Source organism: Chanodichthys erythropterus, chromosome 1 (assembly GCF_024489055.1).
Source record: "Chanodichthys erythropterus isolate Z2021 chromosome 1, ASM2448905v1, whole genome shotgun sequence".
Lineage (NCBI taxonomy): Eukaryota > Metazoa > Chordata > Actinopteri > Cypriniformes > Xenocyprididae > Chanodichthys > Chanodichthys erythropterus.
In genome coordinates, this window is record NC_090221.1 from 37,821,741 (window position 1) to 37,831,295 (window position 9,555).

The 9,555-nt window shown below is 36.9% G+C and overlaps 1 protein-coding gene across 2 annotated transcripts in view; it reads left to right on the forward strand.

The window, feature by feature from the left end:
- The window catches only part of rab28 (RAB28, member RAS oncogene family), a 22,953-nt gene extending 21,775 nt beyond the window's left edge, over positions 1–1,178 (forward strand). For both annotated transcript variants that reach the window (XM_067384100.1, XM_067384090.1), the window contains one exon: positions 1–1,178. This exon is cut by the window's left edge and continues 134 nt beyond it. The gene's annotated coding sequence lies outside the window, so the exon portion shown is untranslated.
- The last annotated feature ends 8,377 nt before the right edge of the window (positions 1,179–9,555 follow it).

Consider the following 9,555-nt stretch of genomic DNA (forward strand, 5'->3'; position numbering starts at 1 on the left):
TGTGTGTGTGTGTGCTCACGTCAGTCCTCTCGTGAGCGCCAGTGATCCTGAAAGACTCGTGTTGGACTCTGAACGCAGACTGAACCAGTGAAACGGACACAAAATTTACACTTTTCTCCTCTTTCATTTGCCAATTAGATACTGTGTGTTCCATAAAAGCTTTAATGTGTGAAAGTTTTTCCTTTCAATCTGTGTTTTTGCAAGTCGAGACAGTTTTATAGAGGATTGTTGCGTGTAAATGCTGCTGCTGGAGCGAACCGAGATCTCGCAGCTGCGGGGGAATTCGCTCGCACCGACGGAGGCCTGACTTCCTCCGGTCAGAGGTCAAAGGTTAGAGCAGACACGTGTGTTTGTGTGTGTGTGTTTGTTATGAAAGAAAGTACCTTGATAGAAGGCCACTCTGAGCACATTTCAACATAAATAACTCTTCAAGGTGATTCATTTGACTCACAGTGTTTCCCCGTTTCATTATTATTTGGCAAATCCAGAGCGAATATCTGAAATTCATGGACGTGACTCTCCCCCTCCGTGTTCATGACTGATATTTGATGTTTACGAGCATCATATTGGACCAATAATCTGCAGTAAAGCAGGAGTCACACAGAGACGTCTTGTGTTGAATATTTGCCGGCCGCCTGTAAACTCTATTTGAGTGATTTGTTGGTTTGTGCGCGAGTGAGTGTTTTCATTTCCACGGGACGTCCGGATCCTTCTACTTAGAGAAGTTTCATTATACGACCTCTGAATATTTCTATTTAAATACTGAATGTATTTGTAAACTCAAGCCTGTCCAGGTGTTGTAGAGCGTTGTACCGTTTAGGAATAAATGTCACAACACACGTTGACATGGATGTCTGTTTTTTTTTTTCTCTCCATCTTCATTCCTCTGGAAAAGTAAAATATGTCTTTTCCAAATCCCACGGTCAGAAGATGTATTAATGTGGAGGAGGATGTAGACATGTGGTCAGGAATATTGTCCAATATTAATATCATTCAAATGTCTGCCTGTAATTTACTGAAACATGATGCCAGTGAGTAATTGCGCTTGAAATAGTCTCCTCTTGACAGCACTTACACACGAGCTGTTCAGAACGAGTCCAGCGCTCGTCACTTCATCTCGTGTGGAGTTATGAGCTCCAAACTTCAGTGTCCATTTATTTCACATGATCAGAATCGTTCCTCACTTGACCTTCGCTAAGAGAAAGACATATATTAACTGCACTCTTCAGCTTTTCACTCTGTAATGATACATAATAAATTATTATTATACATTATAGTAAGTAACTATTGATGCATATATATATAAAACAACATTTTTCTGTGCTATATATATATATATATATAGCACAGAAAAATGTTGTTTTGTGGGAAGCAAGAGCTAATTACAACGATAGCTAGTGTTGGGTAAAGTTACTTTTAAAAGTAATGTATTACAATATTGTGTTACTCCCTAAAAAAATAACTAATTGCATTACTTAGTTACTTTTTATGGAAAGTAATGCATTACATTACTTTTGCGTTACTTTTTCTCACCTGGGCTTTTTGGCAAATGTAATGGCTCTTTCACACCCAAACTGAAATAAATAAGCCTCAGGCTGATAGAAATGCATATTTACTCCTGTACAGTAGAGGGCGCTGCTCAAAAAAACCTTTTGGATTGAAGAAGAACAGGAGAAGGAAGTTCAACACTCTTATGTCTAAATCTAATATAAAGTAATTTTTGCTTATTAGTATGATTAAATTAGATAACTGAAGGTCAGCAGCAAAGACATTGGTAATAAAATGAGATTTCATACATTAAAGGGTTAGTTCACCCAAAAATGAAAGTTCTGTCATTTATTACTCTCCCTCATGCCGTTCCACACCTGTAAGACCTTCGTTCATCTTCAGAACACAAATTAAGATATTTTTGATGAAATCTGATGGCTCAGTGAGGCCTGAGCAATGACATTTCCTCTCTCAAGATCCATTAATGTACTAAAAACATATTTAAATCAGTTTGTGTGAGTACAGTGGTTCAATATTAATATTATAAAGCCACGAGAATATTTTTGGTGTGCCTTAAAATATAGTGATGGCCGATTTCAAAACTGCTTCAGGAAGCTTCGGAGCATTATGAATCTTTTGTGTCGAATCATGATTCGGATCGCGTGTCAAACTGCTGAAATGACATGACTTTGGTGCTCCGAATCATGATTCGACACAAAAGATTCATAACGCTCCGAATCTTCCTGAAGCAGTGTTTTGAAATCGGCCATCACTATATAAGTCGTTATTTTGTTTTTTTGGTGCACCAAAAATATTCTCGTGGCTTTATAATATTAATATTGAACCACTGTACTCACATGAACTGATTTAAATATGTTTTTAGTACATTAATGGATCTTGAGAGAGGAAATGTCATTGCTGGCTATGCAGGAGCCATCGGATTTCATCAAAAAATATCTTAATTTGTGTTCCAAAGATGAACGAAGGTCTTACGGGTGAGTAATAAATGACAACATTTTCATTTCAACCCTTTATATGTGAAACTTGTATTATTTGAAAAAGTAACTTAGATATTTTGTTGTAAATTGAAAAAGTAATGTGTTACTAGTTACTTGAAAAAGTAATCTGATTACATAAAGTTACTTGTAATGCATTACCCCCAATGCTGACGATAACTATAACGATGACAATTAGTGTCCATGAATGATATCAGCTCTGTAGTTTTGTGGTCTGTAGCTTTAAATGCTCCTGCGCTTTAAAATCAGATGGACTCTTATTGGCTGTCAATGTTTTTATCCTTTATCAGTTGGAAAAAAAACCATGGTTTTAATATGGTAAAAGTGCAGTAACCATGTTCTTTGGCGGATTGATTACCAGTTTTAGCACAAATACCATAAACTATGGTTAATTTCCCTAAAGACTCCATATTCTTGTAGACTTAGAACGATTAAAACTTAGTGTGAAGAGGCCTTTAAGTTGTTTTATGTGCACACAAGTAATCAGTAATATGTATATGCCTTTTTATATGTAGGTCTATATATAGTAGGCTACATTGTGATTGTTGCTTTATTTTATTTTTATTTTGCTTATTGTCATTCATGTTATTAATCTTAATTTATTTTTCTATTATTGTTTTTGTGCAATGGTGACGATAACTGAGGGTCAAAGCGTCGCTAATTAATGAAGTATTTTATTGCACTTCAAATATTGAGCGCACGCGACCGTCCGGACAGGAGCGCGCGGGTTCGCTAGAGTCGCGGGTCCGCGCTTCCCGCTGTCAGGACGAGAGCTGTCACTTGGCGCAGCCGCTGTTTGTACAGGTGTTTTAGTAAAGAAAACAACGGCAAGACGCTTCCAGTTCAAACACCCACCGCACTCCCGGCCTACTCGAAAAAGACGCGAGGAAAGAATAATATATGGTGGAAAATAATGCGAGAAAAGGGCTGAAGGTTTGACAGATGAGCGGCGGGTCGTTGGGGAGTTCGAGTCTGTTTCCCGCGCGCGGGCTTTGAGTGATGGCGTGACTAATTTGTGGAGTGACCGTTAACGCTGAGGAGAGATTTCAACTGAACATCTCAAACTAACATTTAACACATGCAAGAAGAAGCATCCCAACTCAAACTGATCCAACACACACAGGTAAGAACACATTCAGCAGTTATATATTATAAAAACGTTTGGTTGTCATTTGTTCCTTAACATATAGCGCGTTTTTGAAAGGTAAGCATCCCTAAAAAAAAAAAAAGTTTTTAAAGATGTTCAGACATGTTGCCCAAAAAAATGTTTTCTTCTAATAAAGGTATAGTTCACTCAAAATGCAAATTGTTTCATTTTCTCCCCCTCATATCGTTCCAAACCTTTGGACTTTATTTCTTAAATCGCAAAACTAAGACGTTCTTCAAAATATCTTATTTTTTTCTTCTTCTTTTTGTACTCCACGGAGAAAAAGGCATGTAACAGTTAGGTTTACAACAACATAAGATCTGGTAAAGGCGCATGCACACCAGGAAAATGGTTTTAATGGTTCTTATTCAATGGCAATAGCGATAACATGGAATCACTCTCTTAAAAGCGCTTGAAATTATAATAAATAGAACTCATGGCAATTCGTACGTATTTTACGAGGTGGCTAATTCGTAAGAATTGGTATGTCCTCACTCGTAAACATTAGTAAATTTTTTGCTAAATCGTACGTATTTTATGTGTTGCCAGATTCGTACGAATGACTTACCCCTAACCCCGCCCCTAAACCCACCGGTCACTGGGGTTTAGAAAAATCGTATGAATTCGTACGAATTCGTCCTAACCAGACGCGACAAGCGATAAATGGTATCTTTTCCATGTTAATCTGAGTTTTTGTTCTAACCAGCCGCGACGGCGACACGAATATTCTATTTTAGAAACGGTTTCTATTTGTATTTTTTTATTTATATAGCACCAATTTAAAATGACGTTAGTTGTCCAAAGTGCTTCACAGTCCCAAAGAGAAAACAAAAGTATAAATAAAAACAGATAAAACAGTATAAAAGACGTAACACACACAGTAAACGCCATATTTATCCGCAAAGTATGGCAATGATAATATCTTTTTATGTGCTTTATTTAATGTTAAAAGCATCTAACGTGAGTTTGAATATCGTTCTGCGTTCCCAAATTTTTAGCTGTAATAAAAACAACGCATCTAGTTAGGACACGGTGTTTGCCATCTCATAAAATATGTACGAATTGTTGTGAGATAGCATTGGCAGTGTAGCTAAGTCCGCGGTTTTCCTGAGGAATTGGGTTACTTTTACTCTGTTGCCGCGGGTTGTTCATGTCCGCGGGTTGAAGCGACCCCAAATTACATGATGTTTAGCCCCTGGAATGCTAATTTTACCAGGGAAACCCAGCCAAAAACGCGGATTTTACCACCAGGAACGCGATTTTTGCTGTGGGCTAGTTTTAGTAGTAAAACCTGGCAACCCTGAGTGTTGACTATACCGATCTTGGTGTGAACAGGCCTTGATAGCAGAATGATCAGTTTTGTGTGAACTATCACGTTATTCATGAAATTAACATCCATAACATTAGCCATAGATTTTTTTTAACGTTAGCCGTTGGGTGGAAAACATCTAAACTCAGACGATGATTTCACACAGGTAAGTAATATCTTGTAATTCCACACAGGTACTGGTAAAGGATGTCAAGACTGAAGAATGGCGTTCAAGTTTAGATGAACAATTTCAGTTCATGTAAACTGCAGGAACTTTTACAGCCTTAACTGCAGGTTAGCGATGAGCCAGAGGCTTCTGAATGCACTGAGGCGGTAAAACCCTACAATTAGTCAGTAATGAGGTTCAATTACACTTTATTGGACATGTTAAAATGGAGCACCGTGAATAGAGCCGTTGAAATGACCTACATGTGCAGGACCCAAAAGGGAGAATAAGTGATTATTGTGGATGAGGGACATTTGCTGTGAATCTGGCCGCATCTCGTGTGTGTGTGTGTGTGTGTCTGTTTTATGAGTGTTTTTGGAGTGATGTCAGACGGTAATAGTGACATTAACCGTGCGTGTGTGCGAGTTTCGTGTGAGCATGTGTTCGCTTCTTCGACGTTGACCTGTAACTCGAGCCCCGCGACCTTTATACAGTGGAACGTTTTAGGGCTCTTCCCGTGAACCCTCGCGCACAAAGCACAGAGGAGACGTTGTGGCCCCTGGACTCATCATTCCAACTCAAGCCTGAAACGGGGACCGTACGCCGCCTGGCCGAGGAAGCAGGAAGATTGTTAAAGCAGTGAAAATAAATGCCGACTGCATTAAAGTGCGTTTGGGTGGTCAGAGTTGGCGAATGGGCAGCGAAACTGATTTGGGTTGAACTAGGCCAACTGGAGGACAGCTTAACCTGATAACTGTCGCCCCCTTTCTGATCACAGATCTGACCTAAATGGATGTAATTCATGAATGCCACACTGCAAATAATGATGTTCTTCCTCAGTATTTCTGTCTTGAAATATCTAAACATTCTTAAATCAAGATACATTTACTGGAGAAGCAAAAAGAATGAATATATTAAGTGTTGTTTCCTGACAAATGTATCAAAATGAAGTGTTTATGCATAAAAAAAGTTGAAAAATAAACTTGAACGCGATTATTTTCTGACCCCATTGGCAGCTTTTTGTTCTAGTTAAATTTAGATAAATTTAACAAGACTTAATAGCTTAAATCAAGATACATTTACTTGAGATGCAAAATGACTTAAGAATGTTTCGATATTTGTACTGGAAAACAAGATAAATAGACGAAGAAGACACTCAGCAGATTATTGCAAAGAAATGAAAACACTTAAAAAAATTAAAGTGCAAAATGTTTAAATTTACTGTAAAGCAGATGTACTGAACTAAACATTTTTTATTTTATACAAAATATATATGTTACATATGGAAGCTTGTTTCCGCCATGAAATAAAGAATAAAAAAGGTAACGTTTTTTCTCAGAATTGTGATTTTATAACACAATTCTGACAATATAACAATTTTTACTTTATAACTTGCAATTCTGACTTTATATCTCACAATTCTGACTTTATATCTCGCAATTCTGACTTTATATCTCGCAATTATGACTTTATATCTCACAATTATGACTTTATATCTTGCAATTCTGACTTTATATCTCACAATTCTGACTTTAAAATCGCAATTCTCACTTTATATCTCACAATTATGACTTTAAAATCGCAATTCTGACTTTATATCTCACAATTCTGACTTTAAAATCACAATTCTGACTTTATATCTCGCAATTATGACTTTATATCTCACAATTATGACTTTATATCTCACAATTATGACTTTATATCTTGCAATTCTGACTTTATATCTCACAATTCTGACTTTAAAATCGCAATTCTCACTTTATATCTCACAATTATGACTTTAAAATCGCAATTCTGACTTTATATCTCACAATTCTGACTTTATATCTCACAATTCTGACTTTAAAATCGCAATTCTGACTTTATATCTCGCAATTATGACTTTATATCTCACAATTATGACTTTATATCTTGCAATTCTGACTTTATATCTCACAATTCTGACTTTAAAATCACAATTCTGACTTTATATCTCACAATTATGACTTTAAAATCGCAATTCTGACTTTATATCTCGCAATTATGACTTTATATCTCACAATTATGACTTTATATCTTGCAATTATGACTTTATAACACAATTATGACTTTATAACTAATCGTGAGAAGTCACAATTACCTTTTTTAGTTTTTATTTAATGGAGGAAACAAGCTTCCATATTTACAAAATCATTTGGACTCAAATCAAAGCCATATTTTTAACCAAGTTATGTTGCAAATTTGAATTTGACGTTCTTGTGATTGCAGTAAATTCTGTAAAATGTGAAACCAAATGTGACACCGGCCGCTAAGAGGTTTTAAAGTACCGTTTCCATGGTACAGCAGTGTCAGATTTCAAAGCAGGATTCACAGGATGAATTTTAGTGTTTACACTTTGGAATGATGCCTAATTTAGTACTAAAATATGTGAATAAAGTCTCTCTAACAGCTTAAGATGCTTGAAAAGGCCTGGACTGTTTGTGTAAATCCTTAAAGTCATCTGGTCATGTGCTCCACGTGCTTGTTTTACTCTGGGCTGAAGCAGGCGATGACAGTAAGAGCCCCACACAGGCGAGTCGGGAAGAGGGCGCGGAGCTGCCGCCAAGGTCAGCAGGATTGAGAAAAAGCTGTCTCGAGTCCCTCTGTTCTTCTGTTTCCACCTGCAGCGTGCCAGAGCCACAGAACTGAAGGAGAGTGTGTGATCCTGTGTGGCGTTACCCATCAGTACCGTGGGCACCAGGCGTCTGTCTATCAGGCTCTGTGGTTTGCTTTAGTTAGAGTCGAGGATGTGGCCGTCCAAGTGCTGTATTTATAGTGTTAGAGTCAGGATCAACACTTCCTCTCAGTGACGGCGGTGCCTTCACGTGCTCTCGGTGTAGTCGGAAATATGAGTTTCCTAGTTGGAAATTGGACATGAACGCCCTCTCAAGTCGTATTTACCACTGGGAAACTCTGGAATGTTTTTGAGACCCAAGTTTCAGAGTTAGTCGTGTCATTAACTTAAAACATGGTGGAGAGGAGACCGATTGAGATGGTATTAGTTTTCTCCACAACAGCAACATCACCTGGACTTGTCATTAAAGTAGTGCATATTTACATATATGAATAATAATTTGAAGCATATTGTATGTTTTATACACAGTGAAAATAGCTTTTTATATGGATGTCAACTAATGGTTTGCTACATTTTAAATATCTTCAATACATTTTGGCTTTAATAAGATTTCTCCAATAAATAGGCAAGAATAAACCTGCATGATTCCTGTTCTTTCTGACAACAAAGCACAACAATTGTAATTACAAGAAATTTCTGATTGCATGTGAAGGCATTATAAATCTCTCAGCCCAACATGCTTTAATTACAATGATTTTTTAAAGTTGTAAACAGATTTTTGGAGTAAATTTTACAAGAAAATACAATTTCACGTTAAATTAAATGTGTTACTTGTTGTTTCTTTGTAATTTGTTGTAAAAAGAAAAAAAAAAAATACTAGCAAACTAACAAATAAATGGTTTCAAAGTAAAGCCTACACGTTTTTTCAGTGTATCATAAATAAAATCTTGTTGTTATGGTCACTTTAGCAAGAATTTGCATGCAAAAAACACAACAGCGTCCGTTTTGAGCAGTGCTTCATCTCTAGAAGTCATGTTCAAAACATTTCTGTCGTTCATCGCGGCGAAATCGCGTCCAGCTTGAGGAACATTTTTGCTCTCCAGATCACGTGGATTTCTATCGGAATGACTGGAATTCACCCGCGAAATTTCGCCCGAGCAAAAGTAAAAGTTTAAATGAAAATAATCCACAAAATAAATATTTGCCGTAGGATTTACATGAAAGCAATATTCACTCAGAAATTACTAGTAAATTTCACTAATAATTTCAGCAAGTGACACATTGAAATGTTGAAAGACGTTGTAAAACGTACTCCAATAATCTTTATTTAAACTTTGAAGAATCTGTTTTTGCCGTGAAGATCAGAGCTGAGCTCTTCTGCCGAATAAGTCACAGATTTAAATAGACTTGCGGTGAATTGGAGTCTGAGACTGAAACAAGAGTCTGTCTGAAACGGGACTGTGATGAATCAAGCTGATTTATAATATTTCTGTATAAAGCATTACTCCAGTATACGCTTACATTCATCTGGCCTCCAGACATTCCTTAATAATGTGCTGCTATATTAAACCATATAGTGTCTGTGTGTGTGTGTGTGTGTGTACTACAAAAATAGGTGTGAACGAACAATGTGTGTGTGTGTGTGCTAAAATCTGATTCATTTGAGTGAATCGATTCATTCTGAGGGTTTGTTAAACCGAACTGGTTCAAGAAAAGATTCACAGATTTTGAGTCGGCACACAATCGGATCCTCATATAAGATTTTACGTTTCAATTTTGTCGTATAATTGCTTAGTTTTCGATTAGGTTGTATAGCTTAAAGTTGACTGAACAAGT